Source organism: Bombina bombina, chromosome 4 (assembly GCF_027579735.1).
Source record: "Bombina bombina isolate aBomBom1 chromosome 4, aBomBom1.pri, whole genome shotgun sequence".
Taxonomy (NCBI): domain Eukaryota; kingdom Metazoa; phylum Chordata; class Amphibia; order Anura; family Bombinatoridae; genus Bombina; species Bombina bombina.
Window position 1 is genome coordinate 556,455,797 of NC_069502.1, and position 25,029 is coordinate 556,480,825.

Here is a 25,029-nt window from a genome sequence, read left to right on the forward strand (position 1 = left end):
TATGTGTTGTGTGTGTATATATGTATGTATATGTGTGTGTATATATGTATGTATATGTGTTGCGTGTGTATATATGTATGTATATGTGTGTGTGTGTGTATATGTGTGTGTGTGTGTGTGTGTGTATATATATATATATATATATATATATGTATGTATATGTGTTGTGTGTGTATATATGTATGTATATGTGTGTGTGTGTGTATATGTGTGTGTGTGTGTGTATATATATATATATATATATATATATATATATATATATATATATATATATATATATATATATATATATGTATGTATATGTGTGTGTGTGTGTGTGTATATATGTATGTATATGGTGTGTATGAATATATATATATTGTTTGTAGGTCTTGCAATGTAGTTATTTGCTATTATGTGATTATGTGACACTGCACTATAATAAGAAAATACAATAGCAATTAATCTGAGTTTTAAATAACCAGTAGATTTTTTTTTGGACAAATTTCAAAATTTGATTACATTCCTTACCCCCTGTATCATGCGACAGCCATCAGCCAATCACACATTGCATATTTTTATACACTGAGAAATCTTGCACATGCTTAGTAGGAATTGGTGCCCAGGAAAGTGTGCATATAAAAAGACTGCACAGTTTAATAATGTAAGTAAATTGAAAAGTTGTTTAAAATCGTATACTCTAATCTGAATCATGAAGCTTTGATTTTTACTTTAGTAGTCCTTTAAGAAATAGTGCTATACCCTTACACATTCAGAGAACAAATTACAAGAAAATAGAAATACAAAAGTTGTGTATATGATATAGCCTCAAATGTTCTATAATATTGTTTAATAAAGTTGTAGGCTGTGACTAACAACAGTATCATACTTATAAAGCACTGTATGCAACACACTTTGAACAGTAGCACCAGTTTAATTAATAAACAGAACAGAAATGCATTGATGTATATAATTAACATTTACTTAGTTGCTTGGTCTAATTGAAAACTGTACACAACATATTCATTAGATGCCCCTTTACTAATTTCCATAGCGGCCCAGGCCCCAGCTGCAACTTTCACAGCATCTGTGACTATGCACTGCAGGACACAGTTTAGCCTCTAGCAGAAATACCCAGCAACCTCTTTGTCAACAAGCTGCCCAGACTTCCTTGACTGGCAGTTCCTATAGTTTCATCTCAGCAGGCACACAGCCAGATATGCCAATAAAACTTCAATCACAGGAGATGTAATGAGAAGGGTCTAAAATGTTTTTAAAATTGTATTATTGCATAATATTATGACTTCAAAATGTATTCATTGTTTTATGTTTGTAGGTAAATACATACAGTATATAAAACAGTTTGTAAAAGTATTTTTTCTGTCTGTGTTTATCCTCTACATATATGTAAAATCACATTCAGGCTAGCCGCACTACACTGAACAAATTCCTTGTTTTTGCTGCTTCCTGTAGTACATTAGTTTATTACCCATGTTCCTCTCAAGCTTTAGACCATTAGGCACTGCTGTCCCTGTGATTTCTGAGAGCAGTAACACATTTTGTATAACCTTTAACCGTGGTAGTTCCCCATCACCATTGTGCTCAATTTAAAATCTAATTTAAGAATACATCATGTATTTGTTTTTTCATTGTTTTACCTGGTCTTAGAGTGCAACAGGATGAGATACCTGATTAACTGGCCAGGTTATGGACATATACGCAAACTATAGTGCAAACTTGATGATACTGGTAGAATACATGAAATACAATTTAGCCACTTAAATACATTAGCCTCCATTGCAATCAATTAAAACCACCATGCAATGCAATTTTTATGGGTTTTTCAAATTCAAACTCATTCCAATCCATTTGAAATGCTAGTGAGGTCAATGCATCATGTATTTATAATATATAGGAATATTGATTTATAAATACTTAGGCCTAGATTTGGAGTTCGGTGGTAAAAGGGCTGTTAACGCTCCGCGGGCTTTTTTCTGGCCGCACCATAAAATTAACTCTGGTATCGAGAGTTCAAACAAATGCTGCGTTAGGCTCCAAAAAAGGAGCGTAGAGCATTTTTACCGCAAATGCAACTCTCGATACCAGAGTTGCTTACGGACGCGGCCGGCCTCCAAAACGTGCTCGTGCACGATTCTCCCATAGGAAACAATGGGACTGTTTGAGCTGAAAAAAAACCTAACACCTGCAAAAAAGCAGCGTTCAGCTCCTAACGCAGCCCCATTGTTTGCTATGGGGAAACACTTCCTACGTCTGCACCTAACACTCTAACATGTACCCCGAGTCTAAACACCCCTAACCTTACACTTATTAACCCCTAATCTGCCGCCCCCGCTATCGCTGACCCCTGCATATTTTTTTTAACCCCTAATCTGCCGCTCCGTAAACCGCCGCCACCTACGTTATCCCTATGTACCCCTAATCTGCTGCCCTAACATCGCCGACCCCTATATTATATTTATTAACCCCTAATCTGCCCCCCTCAACGTCGCCGACACCTGCCTACACTTATTAACCCCTAATCTGCCGAGCGGACCTGAGCGCTACTATAATAAAGTTATGAACCCCTAACCCGCCTCACTAACCCTATCATAAATAGTATTAACCCCTAATCTGCCCTCCCTAACATCGCCGACACCTAACTTCAATTATTAACCCCTAATCTGCCGACCGGAGCTCACCGCTATTCTAATAAATGTATTAACCCCTAAAGCTAAGTCTAACCCTAACACTAACACCCCCCTAAGTTAAATATAATTTTTATCTAACGAAATAAATTAACTCTTATTAAATAAATGATTCCTATTTAAAGCTAAATACTTACCTGTAAAATAAATCCTAATATAGCTACAATATAAATTATAATTATATTATAGCTATTTTAGGATTAATATTTATTTTACAGGCAACTTTGTAATTATTTTAACCAGGTACAATAGCTATTAAATAGTTAAGAACTATTTAATAGTTACCTAGTTAAAATAATTACAAATTTACCTGTAAAATAAATCCTAACCTAAGATATAATTAAACCTAACACTAGACTATCAATAAAATAATTAAATAAACTACCTACAATTACCTACAATTAACCTAACACTACACTATCAATAAATTAATTAAACACAATTCCTACAAATAAATACAATTAAATAAACTAGCTAAAGTACAAAAAATAAAAAAGAACTAAGTTACAGAAAATAAAAAAATATTTACAAACATAATAAAAATATTACAACAATTTTAAACTAATTACACCCACTCTAAGCCCCCTAATAAAATAACAAAGCCCCCCAAAATAAAAAATTCCCTACCCTATTCTAAATTAAAAAAGTTACAAGCTCTTTTACCTTACCAGCCCTGAACAGGGCCCTTTGCGGGGCATGCCCCAAGAATTTCAGCTCTTTTGCCTGTAAAAGAATAAATACAATACCCCCCCCCCAACATTACAACCCACCACCCACATACCCCTAATCTAACCCAAACCCCCCTTAAATAAACCTAACACTAAGCCCCTGAAGATCTTCCTACCTTGTCTTCACCATACCAGGGCTGGTAAGGTAAAAGAGCTTGTAACTTTTTTAATTTAGAATAGGGTAGGGAATTTTTTATTTTGGGGGGCTTTGTTATTTTATTAGGGGGCTTAGAGTAGGTGTAATTAGTTTAAAATTGTTGTAATATTTTTATTATGTTTGTAAATATTTTTTTATTTTCTGTAACTTAGTTCTTTTTTATTTTTTGTACTTTAGCTAGTTTATTTAATTGTATTTATTTGTAGGAATTGTGTTTAATTAATTTATTGATAGTGTAGTGTTAGGTTAATTGTAGGTAATTGTAGGTAGTTTATTTAATTATTTTATTGATAGGGTAGTGTTAGGTTTAATTATATCTTAGGTTAGGATTTATTTTACAGGTAAATTTGTTATTATTTTAACTAGGTAACTATTAAATAGTTCTTAACTATTTAATAGCTATTGTACCTGGTTAAAATAATTACAAAGTTGCCTGTAAAATAAATATTAATCCTAAAATAGCTATAATATAATTATAATTTATATTGTAGCTATATTAGGATGTATTTTACAGGTAAGTATTTAGCTTTAAATAGGAATCATTTATTTAATAAGAGTTAATTTATTTCGTTAGATAAAAATTATATTTAACTTAGGGGGGTGTTAGTGTTAGGGTTAGACTTAGCTTTAGGGGTTAATACATTTATTAGAATAGCGGTGAGCTCCGGTCGTCAGATTAGGGGTTAATAATTGAAGTTAGGTGTCGGCGATGTTAGGGAGGGCAGATTAGGGGTTAATACTATTTATGATAGGGTTAGTGAGGCGGGTTAGGGGTTCATAACTTTATTATAGTAGCGCTCAGGTCCGCTCGGCAGATTAGGGGTTAATAAGTGTAGGCAGGTGTCGGCGACGTTGAGGGGGGCAGATTAGGGGTTAATAAATATAATATAGGGGTCGGCGATGTTAGGGGCAGCAGATTAGGGGTACATAGGGATAACGTAGGTGGCGGCGATTTGCGGTCGGAAGATTAGGGGTTAATTATTTTAAGTAGCTGGCGGCGACGTTGTGGGGGGCAAGTTAGGGGTTAAGAAATATAATATAGGGGTCGGCGGGGTTAGGGGCAGCAGATTAGGGGTACATAAGTATAACGTAGGTGGCGGTCGGCAGATTAGGGGTTAAAAATTTAAATCGAGTGGCGGCGATGTGGGGGGACCTCGGTTTAGGGGTACATAGGTAGTTTATGGGTGTTAGTGTACTTTAGGGTACAGTAGTTAAGAGCTTTATGAACCGGCGTTAGCCAGAAAGCTCTTAACTCCTGCTATTTTCAGGCGGCTGGAATCTTGTCGTTAGAGCTCTAACGCTCACTTCAGAAACGACTCTAAATACCAGCGTTAGAAAGATCCCATTGAAAAGATAGGCTACGCAAATGGCGTAGGGGGATCTGCGGTATGGAAAAGTCGCGGCTGAAAAGTGAGCGTTAGACCCTTTAATCACTGACTCCAAATACCAGCGGGCGGCCAAAACCAGCGTTAGGAGCCTCTAACGCTGGTTTTGACGGCTACCGCCGAACTCCAAATCTAGGCCTTAGAACATAAAAAAAATGCCTCCATTTAGCGAAGTCGCGATCACATTAACATACTACCCCATAGACTTCAATGAAGCATGAAAACTGAAAATAATGTAACACCCATACTCGAGCACTAACTAGCATCGCAATAAGTCCCCTACTCTAAATAACCCCTAAACCCCCACATAGCCCACTGCAAAGTACCCCAACATTGCAAACTGCCCCACTACCCTTAACTCTTAAACCACCACACCCCACATTGCAATAAGCCCCGCTACACTATTAACCCCTAAACCACCACACCCCACATTGCAAACAGTCCCATTACACTATTAACCCCTAAACTGCCACACCCCAAATAACAAACTCCCCCACTATACTATAAACCCCTAAACTGCCTTACACCCCTCATCACAAACTACCCCACTACACTATTAACCCATAAACCAATACACCCCCACATTTATGAATAAATAGAATATATTCTTCTATGTAAAGAACATTGGAATGGGAAATATTCATATTTTCATGTCGGGTTAGCACACTTGAGAATATGGGATTGGGTTTGCTCACGAGTATGGTGGGTTTATTCCCCACTTTTTTTGCTCCATTGACTTCTATGGGGGAATAGGTTATAGCATGCATGATATTCTAGGTTTGGCTTTTTACGTGAGTAGGATGAGCAAACACTGTTTACTTTCCACTTATATAATACGAGCACAACTTGACGTATGCAAAAAGCTTGCTTCAGAGCAGTTAATGTTCAAGTGGGAGCATTAAGTAGCACTCCACTTGTAATCTGGCCCAAAATTGGTGGGATGCAAATTGATTCTACCTTTATTTATAATATTAAAATGCCTGCCACATTTAACTATTCATATTCGGAATGTTAATGGACAATTAAATACAGTAGAATTGCATAGTCAACAAATGCATAATAAAAAGACAATGCAATAGCATTTAGAACCTAATAATCTAAAACTCTCTGCTCAAATTAGATTATATAAAATGATCCTCCAGCACTGCAAGATTCTAAAAGGCAAATTTTGCTATACTTCATCAAGAGAAAGTCACTACATTCCTGTATGTGTAGGGAGACAAGTCCAGTGCAATATAACACGGCATTACATTAGAGTTCTACTGCATATGCACTTTGTGCTTTGTATTTTATAATACTTTACACTTCAGATTTTGTCATTTGTGGTATTCCATTTCAAATTTGCACTTTCTATCTTGCATTTTAATGCATATAGATTCTGTTTATATCCATGTATTTATGATTTTGTTTTTACAAAAGCTAATTATGCTTTGATAGTTTTTGTGTAACTTTAAAAAAATAGGATCATACTTTGTATATTTATGTGTATCTTTTAAAAATTACACTTTTTATTTTTTTATGGAAAATAAAACCAACATCTTCTGAAAGTGGGAGGGACTGGGGTGTTCCCAGGGTATGTCTGAATATCTTGTGATAAGCTCTAAGCATTTTAAACCTTTAACCTCACTAATTTATCTCGCCAGCTGTATGCAAGTGAAGTTTGCTCTTACACTTTTATTCAACAAACTAATATAAATTCTCAGTTTGCAGTAAATACCAAATGAACTGAAATGTTTTCACTACAATGTAACTTGCATTTACCTCTAAGGCAAGGCGGATCACTGGCGGCCATCATCTACTCCCGCCGCCACGGCCATACAGCTGATCTACAGGGGATTTCTCCTCCTTGTCGCATCTTGTCGGGTGAAGCGCCAACCGGTGAACAGAGGAGCTGAGCTGCGGACCTGAGCAACAACACTCTGGCGAGGCCAGGTGCCCGCTTCGACGGATGCAGGTACCCGCACTTTAACTGTAACTTTACCCACGTGGGGTCCTATTAGCAGCCACATCATCTGGGCCTGTAAGCGGTCTCTGGCTGTCAGGGGGCACATTGAGTAGCAACGCAGTAATCAGGTACTATAATAAGCCTGACACACAACACCAGGAGAGGACTTGGGGTGTTGGAGACTGAATAACCCAAGACATATAAAATAAACTGCCTAAGGGAGTTAAAAAGAGTGGAAGGGGGATCATTTGTCATAACATAAATATAGTGTGTACCATATTGAGGTCGTTGACAGGCATATATTTTGGACATTGAGAGGCTATCTGTAACATTCTACCACAGTTTTCCTTGGCACTTAACTATGGCTCACAGAAAAAACACTAAAGGTGACAAAGGTCTCAAAAGTACCAGCCTGACTAATTTTCTCAAAATGCCTAACACAAGTACTGACCAAAGGGCTGCTGAAACTGCGCCACAGACCCCTCCACTATTGCCCACATCAAGCTTCCCACATGACACGCAACCCCAGGAACCCCTAACTAGAGATGACTTAAATGTTATATCCTCGAAAGCTGATATCAAAGTTGTTTTAACTGAGATGAGATCTTTATTTAGTGACTTAAAGAAAGACTTTCAGCAGATTAGCCAACAAGTTAACACTTTGGAAAAAAAGCAGGACACCCTACAGGCCCAAGTTAATACTAATACACAAAGGGCCTATGAGCAGGAAGGAGACATACAATTTCTGCTGTCCAGAGTGGAAGACTTGGATAATAGAGGGAGATGGAACAACTTGCGTATCAGGGGCGTACCGGAGTCGGTTAATAACACGGCCATAGAAGGTTATCTACAAGATTTGTTTTGCACTATCAAAGGAACACCAAACTCTCCTGATATCCCGCTTGAAAGAGCACACCGGGCCCTCCCCCCAAAACCCTCTCCCAAGGCTCCCCCGAGGGATATTATTATTAAATTCTTAAGCTACAAAGATAAGGATGTAATATCCCAAAAAGCCCGTGCCATTAAGGACATCACACATGCTGGTATACCTATTCAGGTTTTTTCCGATCTGAGTCAACTCACTCTGCAAAAAAGAAGAGACCTTAGGTTCATTACCAGTGTTCTTCAACGAAACAGAATCCAGTACAAATGGGGATTCCCTGTTTGTCTTATAGCCACACGTAATGGAAAACAAGCAATATACAGGACTCAAGCGGATCTTCAAGACTTTTGCAAGATACTGGATGTGGACATACCCACGCCTGACGAAGATGAATCTCATCAAAGTGCCCGCAACTCACAGGATACAAATGCTGATAAATAAATTTGCCTTTATCGGACAGTTCCACACTACTTGTTGAACATTTCCAATGATACCTGTACAGAGTTCAGATGAGTATTGTGCATGTTGAATTATATTCTCTTTTAACTTGGTTTATATGTTTACGCTCTCCCACCCCACACCGAACTTATGGTTCTACTTATTAGAATCAATGATAACTGCCTTTATGTTTAGCCGTATTTTTGTACAGAACAGGGTTCCCAACATATACTTTATAGGCCTTATGCTACAATAAGAAGCCTCCCGGCCCTAGGCCCTGTTGCCCTTGCTTAGCTACATGAGGCGATGTTCGTTAATCTAGACTATCCATACTAGAAACTTATTCTCAACCTAACTACAAATAGATATTACATTGAAAAGATAGCCACTCTAATCACAAACCATCCCATAATTGGCCTTCTTTATATATATATCTACCCTGTCAAGTTGCAATGTGATATGTTAATGTTGAATGTTTTAAGTTAAGCATTGGCATTATTGTCTGTTTTATTTGTTACAATGTGTTAATAAGATGCTGTAACATGCTATCTCACTCTCTCTCCTTTATCTATTCCTAGACAAGCTTTGTCCCTTCTAATTAACTCTCTCTCTCTAATAATAACCGCATAAGGCGCAGGGATACTTATCCCTCATTTTCTGACACTTCTTTTTCCCCACTTTCTCTGTTGGTAGTGTCAGGACAGACTGCACTTCATAGTGCATAACCTATTCCTCGCCTTTTCTAGATACTTCCTAGACATAGGAACCGGTGTCTAGAATATATTCTAAATCCTTCCTTCATTATCTCTTACCGCTCCTTGTCCTTACCCTTCCTCCAGTTCTACATCCTCTTTTCTTCCCTTGAATCATACAAAATCAGAAATTTTAAATATAAACCTGCCCCAAGCGGAACTGTGCCAAATACCGAATATATGTAAATTTAAGATTAAAACCCATACACTTAAATATCTGGGGATTAACTTGACCCCAAATCCATGTAATTTATTTGATGCTAATTATCCTCAATTGTCAAAGTCAATTATTGATGATCTATCTGCATGGAAAAACAAGAGGATTTCTTGGCTAGGGAGGATAGGTGTAGTTAAAATGAATATCCTTCCCCGAATCTTATATTATTTACAAACTCTACCGATTCCTTTCCCGCCCCAATTTCTACGGAAACTACAAGGGCAACTGGAAGAATACATCTGGGGAGGGGGGAGACCCCGCATATCCAGACACGCCCTGTACTTAGCGAAAGAAAATGGCGGCTTGGCTATCCCAAACCTTCTTTCATACAAGAAAGCTATCAACCTCCAAACCCAGGTGGAATGGTGTACTAACTCAAATGATAAGACGTGGGTCCAAATAGGACGTACTATGATGGGGGTACGAAACCTGGGGACACTGGGATAGATCTCTAGAAAGGGCAGACCTGACATAACCACGCATTACCCATTCCTAGAGGAATTCTTCATACAATGGGACAAAACACTCATTGAACATCCATACATCTCCACCACCCCTTCACCGCTAATCCCATTCATACACAACCCTGATATCTTATTCACAAACGCGCAGCAAACAAATATTAATAAAGCACAACTAGATCAAACTATGTTTTATAGACTAATCTCAAACAAGAAACTCAAAAACTTAGAAGAGCTACAACAATCGGGCTTGCATATCTCATGGTATTTTCACGGACAGATACAACATTATTTAATCACATACAGGGGAGCAGATAACATAACGAGACAACTTACACAGCTGGAGATGCTCTGTCTGCTGCTGACCAGACCAAAACATTTAATCTCTACTATGTATAACCTGTTGTCATCTCATAAAGAGAATGGCAAGCCTTCGTTTGTCAAACAATGGAATAGCGAGCTGGGCGAGGACCTTATGGAGACAGATTGGCAAAACATATTTTACAACCATAGCAAAGCATCCGTCTCCGCTGGGGTTCTCGAATCCAATTATAATTACTTATCCCGCTGGTACCTCACTCCTGACAAGATCAGAAAATTTTATAAGAAATCAGATGGCAAATGCTGGCGAGGGTGCGGTGAAACTGGCACGTTTCTCCACATCTGGTGGACATGTGACCTAATACAACCTTTTTGGAGTTCAGTAGTAGACACGATAGATGCCAAATTAAACCTTACAATAAATAGAAGCCCAAATCTCTTGCTGTTCCATGGCCTGCCCAAACTAGCAGAGAAGCCCAAAAAATACCTCTTATATATAATGCTTAACAGCGCTAAAGCCCTTATTCCAAAGAATTGGAAATCTGCTCAAATTCCACAGTACTTAGACTGGGAAGACCGGGTTGATAGATATCTGTCACTAGAGAGATACCGATACGTGAGAGACGATAAAATTGAGGTTCATGAATACATGAAAGAGCTCTGGAAACCTTTGATCAGATACAATTACACTCTATGGATGTGTAAATCTGAAATGTGGCCTGCATCCTCCTCCTCCTCCAACCCCCCCCCCCTTTTTTTTTTTTTTCCAACCTTCCTACGCCTACCACTTACCCTTTCACAGTACCTCCTCTGCCAGATAACCTCCCACCTTCCCTTTCCTTTTTTAGGGGATATTTTACCCCAAACTCTGTTATATATGTCTTTACTTTTTACTTTCTTACCCTAAATTCAGCTGCCATGCATCAATGATTTCGCTGCATGTCAAAAGTTACGATCTACAGGTGCACAATATAGCACCTGAGCTGAATTGTTCATTCCTACTAAACTGCTTTAGTTTGTATTTTGATGTTTTCGGAGCAGAATGTACTATTTCCTTTTTTAACCAAAGATGATGAAAAGCAGCAGAGGCGTAAGCTGCTTAACTATGCTATTAAAGACTCTGAACTCCTGAAACTTAAGCTTATGTAAAATGATCCTGTAACAGTTTTGTTATTTGTACAGTGACACAATATGTAACATTGTATGCTGGATCTCTTGTGACATTTATATTCCAGTGTCATTTCTTTTTGAATATTAAATAAAGCTTTTTGAAAATTAAAAAAAAAAAAAAATACAAAAAAATACAAAATAGAAAGTGCAAAGCTAAAATGTAATAAAGGAGCCACATACATATATCTACATCTATCTATACATGCATTCGTACATACATACATACATACATACATACATACATACACACATACATGTATCTATCAATCTACCTATCAATCTATCTTTCTATCTATCTATGTTGGCCTTGAACTTAATATGCCCCTGATACAAAGCAAAGACTGTAAATGAGACAGAATTAAATGATGATTATAATAAAGATAGAACTTACAATTAAAAAAAAACAAACTTAAAATTTACTTCTGTTATCAGATTTACCTTCTTTTCTTAGAATCCTAAGGTTGTCATGTGAATTGGAATAGAGTTTGGGACAAGACCCCATGTTAAAGGGACACTGAACCCACATATTTTCTTTCGTAATTCAGATAGAGCATGAATTTTTAAGCAACTTTCTTATTTACTCCTATTATAAAATTTTCTTTATTCTCTTGGTATCTTTATTTGAATTGCAAGGATGTAAGTTTAGATGCTGTCCCATTTTTGGTGAACAACCTGGGTTGTCCTTGCTGATTGGTGGATAAATTCATCCACCAATAAAAAAGTGCTGTCCAGAATTCTGAACCAAGAAAACAGCTTAGATGCCTTCTTTTTCAAATAAAGATAGCAAGAGAACAAAGAAAAATTGATAATAGGAGTTAATTAGAAAGTTGCTTAAAATTGCATGCTCTATCTGAATCACGAAAGAAAAAATTTGGGTTCAGTGTCCCTTTAAAGGGACAGTCTAGTCCAAAAAAAACTTTCATGATTCAGATAGGGTATGTAATTTTAAACAATTTTCCAATTTACTTTTATCACCAATTTTTCTTTGTTCTCTTGGTTTTCTTAGTTGAAAGCTTAACTTAGGAGGTTCATATGCTAATTTCTTAGACCTTGAAGGCCGCCTCTTAAGAATGCATTTTAACAAGTTTTTCACCACTAGAGGGTTTTAGTTCATGTTTTTCATATAGATAGCACTGTGCTCGTGCACGTGAAGTTACCTGGGAGCCATCACTGATTGGCTAAACTGCAAGTCTGTCAAAAGAACAAATAAAGGGGCAGTCTGCAGAGGCTTAGATACAAGATAATCACAGAGGTAAAAAATATATAAATATAACTGTGTTGGTTATGCAAAACTAGGGAATGGGTAAACAAGGGATTATCTATCTTTTAAAACAATAACAATTCTGGTGTAGACTGTCCCTTTAAGTATCTGCAGTATGCAACATGGCCAGAAGAAATCCAATAAGTACTGAAAATAAATGACTGTTGGGGATTAGAATTGTAATTCAGACTAAATAATCAGTTTAATAAATGTATTAACAAGATTGAAAACTACACTGAAATTATGTAAACTATCGGCTAGATTTAGAGTTCTGCGGCCAAAGGGGTGCATTAGCTACGCATGCTTTTTTCTGGCCGCACCTTTTAAATACCGCTGGTATTTAGAGTTCACAGAAGGGCTGCGTTAGGCTCCAAAAGAGGAGCGTATAGCATATTTACCGCCACTGCAACTCTCAATACCGGCGGTGTTTACGGACGCAGCCAGCTTCAAAAACGTGCTCATGCACGATTCCCCCATATGAAACAATGGGGCAGTTTGAGCTGAAAAAAAACCTAACACCTGCAAAAAAGCAGCGTTCAGCTCCTAACGTGGCCCCATTGTTTCCTATGGGGAAACTCTTCCTAAGTCTGCACCTAACACCCTAACATGTACCCCGAGTCTAAACACCCCTAACCTTACACTTATTAACCCCTAATCTGCCGCCCCCGCTATAGCTGACCCCTGCATATTATTATTAACCCCTAATCTGCCGCTCCGTACACCGCCGCAACCTACGTTATAGCTATGTACCCCTAATCTGCTGCCCCTAACCCCCGCCGACCCCTATATTATATTTATTAACCCCTAATCTGCCCCCCACAATGTCGCCACCAGCTACCTACAATAATTAACCCCTAATATGCCGACCGGACCTCACCGCTACTATAATAAAGTTATTAACCCCTAATCCGCCTCACTCCCGCCTCAATAACCCTATAAGAAATAGTATTAACCCCTAATCTGCCCTCCCTAACATCGCTGACACCTAACTTCAATTATTAACCCCTAATCTGCCAACCGGACCTCACCGCTACTCTAATAAATGTATTAACCCCTAAACCTAAGTCTAAACCTAACCCTAACACCCCCCTAAATTAAATATAATTTTATTCTAACTAAATAAAATAATTCTTATTAAATAAATTATTCCTATTTAAAGCTAAATACTTACCTGTAAAATAAACCCTAATATAGCTACAATATAAATTATAATTACATTGTAGCTATTTTAGGATTAATATTTATTTTACAGGCAACTTTGTATTTATTTTAACCAGGTACAATAGCTATTAAATAGTTAATAACTATTTAATAGCTAAAATAGTTAAAATAATTACAAAATTACTTGTAAAATAAATCCTAACCTAAGTTACAATTAAACCTAACACTACACTATCAATAAATTAATTAAATACAATACCTACAAATAAATACAATTAAATAAACTAACTAAAGTACAAAAAAAAAAAAGAACTAAGTTACAAAAAATAAAAAAATATTTACAAACATTAGAAAAATATTACAACAATTTTAAACTAATTACACCTACTCTAAGCCCCCTAATAAAATAACAAAGCCCCCCAAAATAAAAAAATGCCCTACCCTATTCTAAAATTAAAATAGAAAAGCTCTTTTACCTTACCAGCCCTTAAAAGGGCCATTTGCGGGGCATGCCCCAAAGAATTCAGCTCTTTTGCCTGGAAAAAAAAAACATACAATACCCCCCGCAACATTACAACCCACCACCCACATACCCCTAATCTAACCCAAACCCCCCTTAAATAAACCTAACACTAAGACCATGAAGATCTCCCTACCTTGTCTTCACCACACCGGGTTCACCGATCGGTCCAGAAGAGCCTCCAAAGTCTTCATCCAAGCCCAAGCGGGGGCTGAAGAGTGACGTCCATCCTCCGACTGAAGTCTTGATCCAAGCGGCAAATGAAGAAGTCCATCTTCGGGCAGAAATCTTCATCCTATCCGGGCAGAAGAGGACATCCGGACCGGCAAACATCTTCATCCAGGCGGCATCTTCTATGTTGTTCCATCCGATGACGAGCGGCTGATCTTGAAGACCTCCGGCGCGGATCCATCCTCTTCTTCCGGCGACTAGACGACGAATGAAGGTTCCTTTAAGGGACGTCATCCAAGATGGCGTCCCTCGAATTCTGATTGGCTGATAGGGTAGGGTAGGGCATTTTTTTATTTTGGGGGGCTTTGTTATTTTATTAGGGGGCTTAGAGTAGGTGTAATTAGTTTAAAATTGTTGTAATATTTTTCTAATGTTTTTAAATATTTTTTTATTTTTTGTAACTTAGTTCTTTTTTATTTTTTGTACTTTAGTTAGTTTATTTAATTGTATTTATTTGTAGGTATTGTATTTAAGTAATGTATTGATAGTGTAGTGTTAGGTTTAATTGTAGATAATTGTAGGTATTTTATTAAATTAATTTATTGATAGTGTAGTGTTAGGTTTAATTGTAACTTAGGTTAGGATTTATTTTACAGGTAATTTTGTAATTATTTTAACTATGTAGCTATTAAATAGTTATTAACTATTTAATAGCTATTGTACCTGGTTAAAATAAATACAAAGTTGCCTGTAAAATAAATATTAATCCTAAAATAGCTACAATTTAATTATTCGTTATATTGTAGCTATATTAGGGTTTATTTTACAGGTAAGTATTTAGCTTTAAATAGGAATAATATATTTAATAAGAGTTAATTTATTTCGTTAGATTTAAATTATATTTAACTTAGGGGGGGGTGTTAGTGTTAGGGTTAGACTTAGCTTTAGGGGTTAATACATTTATTAGAGTAGTGGTGAGGTCCGGTCGGCAGATTAGGGGTTAATAATTGAAGTTAGGTGTCGGCGATGTTAGGGAGGGCAGATTAGGGGTTAATACTATTTCTTATAGGGTTATTGAGGTGGGAGTGAGGCGGATTAGGGGTTAATACATTTATTAGAGTGGTGGTTAGGTCCGGTCGGCAGATTAGGGGTTAATTATTGTAGGTAGCTGGCGGCGACGTTGTGGGGGGCAGATTAGGGGGTTAATAAATATAATATAGGGGTCGGCGGTGTTAGGGGCAGCAGATTAGGGGTACATAAGTATAACGTAGGTGGCGGCGGTGTGCGGTCGGCAGATTAGGGGTTAAAAAAAATATTAGAGTGGCGGCGATGTGGGGGGGCCTCGGTTTAGGGGTGCATAGGTAGTTTATGGGTGTTAGTGTACTTTAGAGCACAGTAGTTAAGAGCTTTATGAACCGGCGTTAGCCCAGAAAACTCTTAACTCCTGTCTTTTTTCTGCGGCTGGAGTTTTGTCGTTAGATTTCTAACGCTCACTTCAGCCAAGACTCTAAATACCGGCGTTAGAAAGATCCCATTGAAAAGATAGGATACGCAAATGGCGTAGGGGGATCTGCGGTATGGAAAAGTCGCGGCTGGAAAGTGAGCGTTAGACCCTTTAATGACTGACTCTAAATACCAGCGGTAGCCCAAAACCAGTGTTAGGAGCCCCTAACGCTGGTTTTGACGGCTAATGCAAAACTCCAAATCTAGGCGTATGTGCTTTAATAAGGTTAACTAAATACTGAGGTACATTTCTTTCCTTATTTTATTTTAATTCTTTACAAAATTTTCTGTCTATAATTTATTAGGATATTTGTAATTAAATTCTGTGGAAAGCTTTTTTCGCTGGAATATAAAGTAGTATTTGTTCATCAGCACTTTTCCAAGTCATAACTAACAATATTAAATGAATGTAAGATTATAATGAATTACTTTTTTTTCTTAATATGCTGTGCTACCTATTCATTCTGATAACCAAAGCCATAGCTGACAGCTTACATGAATTTACGTTGTAAATTGTTGTAACTCATATATACCTTTCTATAATTAGACTGAATGAGTTTCCATAAGATATAAAACATGACTCAGTAGACTAATTAACCCAAACAGCTGGGATTGACAGCTTGCTCTCTGACACATACATTAACTCTTTGTTTGCTTTTATTATTTTACCCTGGCACTTTAGTTAATGAAATAAAGTATTGCCAATAAATGGTTTTCATTGCATTTAGTTTTCCTTTTAACAACATTAAAAACACTAATTTCTTTGTACTCCTTGCAAAGTATTTTAAAGTGATGATAATAAAATACATTTGTAAATAGCTGATTTCAAGAATTAAAGAGGTGTTGGGGGGTGCATTGGAGGGTGCAGACACAGCTTTTGAGAGGATTTGGCTATCAAAGCAGAATTTGAAAAGCATAATATCCAAGCTTTACTTGATATTCAATGCTGCTAGAAAAACAGACAAACCTGCTTTTATTATAAAGTGGGGAAAATTAATTAAATAAGAGCTGGCCAGTAGACCAGTGGGAAACAAACCTACATAGAGGCATGGTATTCACAGTGAATGCAACCCTAAAAGAAAATTATATGAAAGTGGCTTTGAAATGGTATCTACACCCAACAAGGTTTCATAACCCACCAGATGCAGATAAAAATGATTGCTATAGAGGCTGTGGGGAGTTAGGCACTTATCTCTATATGTGGTGGAGCTGTCCTAGAGTTAGGAAAATTTGGGAAGATGCCACAAAATTCATCGGTATACTTTTATCAAGGGATATAAACCTAAAACCAGAACACGCTTTGCTACACTTCCCCAATGAAGAAATTCTTAATCACCATCGTAAGTTAATAGAAATGATCTATAATATCACTAGATTGGGTATTGCCAAAAACTGGAAGTCGGAGCCCCCTTCTTTTACACATATACTAAGCAAATTAGAATATCATTATCATAGAACGGCACTCTCAGCAAAAATATTAGACAAAGAAGACCAATTCCTCATTGAGTGGGAACCTTATATTATGTTTTATGAGAAAACTAGAAGATTTCAGGGTGAGGGAAGGGGTCTTCCACATATAGGAGATATGTTATGATTTATATTTGCAGAGTAGGATGAAATGAGCAATTTGAATGACTAATCTGTAATGAAAAGGCTTGAAGTACAGAACTTTGCAAAATATTTACACATATATTGTACAGCTGTGCATTGTTATGTTGTATTTAGTTTATTTATGTTTGTATTTGTATGTTCCTTTTATTCTTTTTCTGGAAAATAATAAAAATTATTTCAGCAAAAAAAAAAAAAAAAAAAATACATTTGTAAATGAGACTATGCAATCTATATAATTGAATAAGTGAGAATATTTATTTTTGTTAAAAAAATGTGCTATAATAGAAATATATTATAAAATAAACACTACTGGCTATAATTCTGCCCTCTGGCCCCTTCCTATCTTTGCTATAGTGTAGTGAAATGTTGAGCTCTGTACCTGGGATTTAATGGGCATAATAGGAAGACAAACTGCACATGACACTCTATTACTCAGTAATCACCTTGACTCAGGAGTGCATTTCTGTTCTTTCTGTAGGTTATAAGAAAAACTTGAGGAAAATCTGGGAAAACTAGATGATGAATTAGTGGCTAAGAAATTATCTACGTATCTAACGGCTAGATTACGAGTTGTGCGTAAAGGTAAAAAAGCAGCATTAACAGGTCCTAATGCTGCTTTTTTTACACCCGCTGGTATTACGAGTCTTACAGGTGTACTGCACACTTTTTTGGCCTTACCGCAAACCGACTTATGTAAACTTTGTAACCCTTTTTCTATGGGACTTTCATAGCGCCGGTATTACGAGTCTGTCCTGGGAGGCCAAAAAGTGAGCGGTACACCCTCTACCGACAAGATCCGTAATGCATTTTAAAGTCAGTAGTTATGAGTTTTACACTACAACGCCGTAGCATAAAATTCATAACTAAAGTGCTAAAAAGTACACTAACACCCATAAACGACCTATTAACCCCTAAACCGAGGCCCTCCCGCATCGCAAACACTATAATAAAATTATTAACCCCTAATCTGTCGCTCCGGACATCACCGCCACTATAATAAACATATGAACCCCTAAACGGCCACACTCCCGCCTCGCAAACACTAGTTAAATATTATTAACCCCTAATCTGCCACCCCTAACATTGCCGCCACCTACATTATACTTATTAACCCCTAATCTTCCGCTCCGGACATCGCCGCAACCTACATTATATTTATTAATCCCTAATCTGCTGCCCCCAACATCGCCGCCACCTACCTACATTTATTAACACCTAATCTGCCGCCCCCAATGTCACCGCCACTATATTAAATTTATTAACCCCTAAACCTAAGTCTAACCCTAATCCTAACACCCCCTAACTTAAATATAATTAAAATAAATCTAAATAAAAATACTATCATTAACTACATTATTCCTATTTAAAACTAAATAGTTACCTATAAAATAAACCCTAAGATAGCTACAATATAACTAAAAGTTACATTGTATCTAGCTTATTGTTTATTTTTATTTTACAGGCAAGTTTGTATTTATTTTAACTAGGTAGAATAGTTATTAAACAGTTATTAACTATTTAATAACTACCTAGCTAAAATAAATACAAATTTACCTGTAAAATAAAACATAACCTAAGTTACACTAACACCTAACCTTACACTACAATTAAATAAATTACCTAAATTAAATACAATTAAATAAATTAAATTAAATTAGCTAAATCACAAAAAAAAACCACTAAATTACAGAAAGTAAAAAACAAATTACAGATCTTTAAACTAATTACATCTAATCTAATAGCCCTATCAAAATAAAAAAGCCCCCCCAAAATAAAAAAACCCTAGCCTAAACTAAACTACCAATAGCCATTAAAAGGGCCTTTTGCGGGGCATTGCCCCAAAGAAATCAGCTCTTTTACCTGTAAAAAAAATACAAACCCCCCAACAGTAAAACCCACCACCCACACAGCCAACCCCCCAAATAAAATACTAACTAAAAAAACCTAAGCTCCCCATTGCCCCGAAAAGGGCATTTGGATGGGCATTGCCCTTAAAAGAAAAGGGCATTTAGCTCTATTGCAGGCCCAAAGCCCTAACCTAAAAAATAAACCCACCCAATACACCCTTAAAAATTCCTAACACTAACCCCCGAAGATTCACATACCAGGAGAAGTCTTCATCTAAGCGGCAAGATATCCTCAACAAAGCCATCAGAAGTGGTCCTCCAGATGGGCAGAAGTGGTCCTCTTCAAACGACGGCTTCTTCGTAATGAATGTTTCCTTAAGTGACGTCATCCAAGATGGTGTCCCTTAGATTAAGGTAGAAAAAATCCTATTGACTGATTGGATCAGCCAATATGATTGAACTCGCATTCAATTGACTGATCGGAACAGCCAATAGAATGCAAGCTCAATCCTATTGGCTGATTGATCAGCCAATAGGATTGAAGTTCAATTTTTGAAGCAAATAGGATTGAAGTTCAGGATTTTTTCTACCTTTATCCCGACTGGCTGATAGAATTCTATCAGCCAATCGGAATCTAAGGGACGCCATCTTGGATGACGTCACTTAAAGAGATATTCATTACGAAGAAGCTGTCGTTTGAAGAGGATGCTCCGTGTCGGATGTCTTGAAGATGGACCTGCTCCATGCCGGAGGGATGAAGATAGAAGATGCCATCTGGATGAAGACTTCTGCCCATCTGGAGGACCACTTCTGCCGTCTGGAGGACCACTTCTGCCGACTTCATTGAGGATATCTTGCCACTTGGATGAAGACTTCTCCCGGTAAGTGAATCTTCTTGGGTTAGTGTTAGTATTTTTTTAAGGGTGTATTGGGTGGGTTTATTTTTTAGGTTAGGGCTTTGGGACTGCAATAGAGCTAAATGCCCTATTTGGGGGGTTGGTTGTGTGGGTGGTGGGTTTTACTGTTGGGGGGTGTTTGTATTTTTTTTGACAGGTAAAAGAGCTGATTTCTTTAGGGCAATGCCCCACAAAATACCCTTTTAAGGGATATTGGTAGATTAGTTTAGGCTAGGGTTTTTTTTTATTTTGGGGGGGGCTTTTTTATTTTGATAGGGCTATTAGATTAGGTGTAATTAATTTAAAGATCTGTAATTTGTTTTTTATTTTCTGTATTTTAGTGGGGGGGGGTTTGTGATTTAGCTAATTTACGCCTAGATTTAGAGTTCTGCGGTAGCCGTCAAAAGCAGCGTTAAGGGGTCCTAACGCTGCTTTTGGCCGCCCGCTGGTATTTAGAGTCGTGTAGGTAAGGGTCTAACGCTCACTTTCAAGCCATGACTTTTCCATACCGCAGATCCCCTTACGCCAATTGCGTATCCTATCTTTTCAATGGGATCTTTCTAACGCTGGTATTTAGAGTCATGCTGAAGTGAGCAGTAGACCCTCTACTGACAAGACTCCAGCCGCAGAAAAAAGTCAGTAGTTAAGAGCTTTCTGGGCTAACGCCGGTTTATAAAGCTCTTAACTACTGTGCTCTAAAGTACACTAACACCCATAAACTACCTATGTACCCCTAAACCGAGGTCCCCCCACATCGCCGCCACTATAATAAATATTTTTAACCCCTAATCTGCCAACCGCACACCGCCGCCACCTACATTATCCCTATGAACCCCTAATCTGCTGCCCCTAACATCGCCGACACCTACATAATATTTATTAACCCCTAATCTGCTCCCCCAATGGCGCCGCTACCTACCTACACTTATTAACCCCTAATCTGCTGACCGGACCTCGCCGCTACGCTACTAAATGTATTAACCCCTACAGCTAAGTCTAAACCTAACCCTAACACCCCCTAAATTAAATATAATTTTAATCTAACGAAATAAATTAAATATTATTAACTAAAGTATTCCTATTTAAAGCTAAATACTTACCTGTAAAATAAACCCTAATATAGCTACAATATAACAAATAATTACATTGTAGCTATTTTAGGGTTTATTTTTATTTTACAGGCAACTTTGTATTTATTTTAACTAGGTACAATAGCTATTAAATAGTTATTAACTATTTAATAGCTACCTAGTTAAAATAATTACCAAATTACCTGTAAAATAAATCCTAACCTAAGTTACAATTAAACCTAACACTACACTATCAATAAATAAATTAAATAAATTAACTACAAGTACCTACAATTAAATACAATTAAATAAACTAAACTAAATTAGAAAAAAAACAAAACACTAAATTACAAAAAAATAAAAAAATATTAGGCTAATTACACCTACTCTAAGCCCCCTAATAAAATAAAAAAGCCCCCCCAAAATAATAAAGGTCCCTACCCTATTCTAAATTAAAAAGTAACCAGCTCTTTTACCAGCCCTTAAAAGGGCTTTTTGCGGGGCATGCCCCAAAGTAATCAGCTCTTTTGCCTGTAAAAAAAAACACAATACCACCCCCCAACATTACAACCCACCACCCACATACCCCTACTCTAACCCAAACCACCCTTAAATAAACTTAACACTACCCCCCTGAAGATCTCCCTACCTTGAGTCGTGTTCACCCAGCTGGGCACCGATGGATCAAAAGAGGACATCCAGAGCGGCAGAAGTCTTCATCCTATGCGGCCGGCAGAAGAGGACATCCGGACTGGCAGACATCTTCATCCAAGCGGCATCTTCTATCTTCATCCATCCGGAGCGGAGCTCAGATTGAGCTTGCATTCTATTGGCTGTTCCGATCAGCCAATAGAATGCGAGATCAATCTGATTGGCTGATTGGATCAGCCAATCCGATTGAACTTGAATCTGATTGGCTGATTCAATCAGCCAATCAGATTTTTCCTACCTTAATTCCGATTGGCTGATAGAATCCTATCAGCCAATCGGAATTCGAGGGACGCCATCTTGGATGACATCACTTAAAGCAACCTTCATTCGTCGGGTAGTCGTCGGGGAAGGAGGATGTTCCGCACCGGAGGTCTTGAAGATGGAGCTGCTCCTCGTCGGATGGATGAAGATAGAAGATGCCGCTTGGATGAAGATGTCTGCCGGTTCGGATGTCCTCTTCTGCCCGGATAGGATGAAGACTTCTGCTGGTCTGGATGTCCTCTTCTGCCCCATCGGATGAAGACTTCGGCCCGGTTGGGTGAAGACGACTCAAGGTAGGGAGATCTTCAGGGGGGTAGTGTTAGGTTTATTTAAGGGGGGTTTGGGTTAGAGTAGGGGTATGTGGGTGGTGGGTTTTAATGTTGGGGGGTGGTATTGTGTTTTTTTTTACAGGCAAAAGAGCTGATTACTTTGGAGCATGCCCCGCAAAAAGCCCTTTTAAGGGCTGGTAATAGAGCTGTTAACATTTTTCATTTAGATTAGGGTAGGGAATTTTTTTTTATTTTGGGGAGCTTTGTTATTTTATTAGGGGGCTTAGAGTAGGTGTAATTAGCTTAAAATTCTTGTAATCTTTTTTTATTTTTTGTAATTTAGTGTTTGTTTTTGTAATTTAGTTTAGTTTATTTAATTGTAGGTAATTTATTTAATTTATTTTTTTGCTAGTGTAGTGTTAGGTTTAATTGTAACTTAGGTTAGGATTTATTTTACAGGTAATTTTGTAATTATTTTAACTAGGTAGCTATTATATAGTTAATAACTATTTAATAGCTATTGTACCTAGTTAAAACAAAGTTGCCTGTAAAATAAATATAAATCCTAAAATAGCTACAATATAATTATTCGTTATATTGTAGCTATATTGGGTTTATTTTACAGGTAAGTATTTAGTTTTAAATAGGAATACTTTAGTTAATAATATTTAATTTATTTCGTTAGATTAAAATTATATTTAATTTAGGGGGGTGTTAGGGTTAGGGTTAGACTTAGCTTTAGGGGTTACTACATTTATTAGAGTAGCGGCGAGGTCCGGTCGGCAGATTAGGGGTTAATAAGTGTAGGTAAGGTAGCGGCGAAGTTGGGGGGGGCAGATTAGGGGTTAATAAATATAATATAGGTGTCGGCGATGTTAGGGGCAGCAGATTAGGGGTTCATAGGGATAATGTAGGTTGCGGCGGTGTCCGGAGCGGAAGATTATGGGTTAATTGTGTAATGCAGGTGTCAGCGATAGCGGGGGTGGCAGATTAGGGGTTAATAAATGTAAGGTTAGGGGTGTTTAGACTCGGGGTACATGTTAGGGTGTTAGGTGCAGACGTAGGAAGTGTTTCCCCATAGGAAACAATGGGGCTGCGTTAGGAGCTGAACGCTGCTTTTTTGCATTGCTTTTTTGCCCCATTGTTTCCTATGGGGGAATCGTGCACAAGCACGTTTTTCCAGCTAGCCGCTACCGTAAGCAACGCTGGTATTGAGAGTTGAAGTGGCGGAAAATATGCCTTTACGCTCCCTTTTTGAAGCCTAACGCAGCCCTTCAGAGAACTCTAAATACCAGCGTTGTTCAGAAGCAGCGCTAGAAAAAAAAGACGCGTAGCTAATGCACCCCTTTGGCCGCAAAACTCTAAATCTAGGCGTTACTTTAATTTATTTAATGTAGGTAATTTATTTAATTGTAGTGTCAGGTTAGGTGTTAGTGTAACTTAGGTTAGGTTTTATTTTACAGGTAAATTTGTATTTATTTTAGCTAGGTAGTTATTAAATAGTTAATAAATAGTTAATAACTATTTAATAACTATTCTACCTAGTTAAAATAAATACAAACTTGCCTGTAAAATAAACTAAACCCTAAGCTAGATACAATGTAACTATTTGTTATATTATAGCTATCTTAAGGTTTATTTTATAGGTAAGTATTTTGTTTCAAATAGGAATAATGTAGTTAATGATAGTAATTTTATTTAGATTTATTTAAATTATATTTCAATTAGGGGGTGTTAGGGTTAGATTTAGGTTTAGGGGTTAATAAATGTAATATAGTGGCGGCGACATTTGGGGCGGCAGATTAGGGGTTAATAAATGTAGGTAGGATGCAACGACATTGGGGGAGGGAGATTAGGGGTTAATAAATATAATGTAGGTTCGGTGATGTTGGGGGCAGCAGATTATGGGTTAATAAGTATAATGTACGTGGCGGCGATGTCCGGAGCTGCAGATTAGGGGTTAATAATTATAATGTAGGTGTTTGCAATGTCGGGGGTGGCAGATTAGGGGATAATAAGTGTAAGATTAGGGGTGTTTAGACTTGGGGTTCATGTTAGGGTGTTAGATGTAAACATAAAATATGTTTCCCCATAGGAATCAATGGGGCTGCGTTACTGAGTTTTACACTGCTTTTTGGCAGGTGTTAGACTTTTTCTCAGCCGGCTCGCCCCATTGATGCCTATGGGGAAATCGTCCACGAGCACGTACGACCAGCTCACCGCTGACTTAAGCAGCGCTGGTATTGAAGTGCGGTAAGGAGCACAATTCGCTCTACGCTCACTTCGTGCCTTTTAACGCCGGGTTTGTAAAAACCCGTAATACCAGCACTGCAGGGAAGTGAGTGGTGAGAAAAAACTGCTCGTTAGCACCGCACAGCTCCTAACGCAAAACTCGTAATATACCCGTAAGATTGTAAAGGTTATGAATTAAATATGGTTTACAATTGGACATATAAACCAAACTGTAAGAATAAAAAAAAAAAAAGAAAACATCTAGAAATAACAGCAGTGGAAGTTAAAGGGTAACATTTTCCAGTTTTGATTCTAGTTCTTGGGAAGAGAGTCCAAAATCTTCCACCTCAGTGGCCAAAGATAGCAATTTGGGAG

The 25,029-nt window shown here is 37.5% G+C and overlaps 1 protein-coding gene across 7 annotated transcripts in view; it reads left to right on the plus strand.

Moving 5' to 3' along the window:
* Positions 1 to 25,029, plus strand: part of HTR1E (5-hydroxytryptamine receptor 1E) — a 543,697-nt gene that overhangs the window by 170,514 nt on the left and 348,154 nt on the right. The window contains exon 2 of one of the 7 annotated variants that reach the window (XR_008402027.1): positions 6,723 to 6,990. The exons of the other annotated variants lie outside the window; for them this stretch is intronic. The gene's annotated coding sequence lies outside the window, so the exon portion shown is untranslated. Of the gene's footprint in view, positions 1 to 6,722; positions 6,991 to 25,029 lie in introns of those variants that run through there. 7 annotated transcript variants of the gene reach the window in all.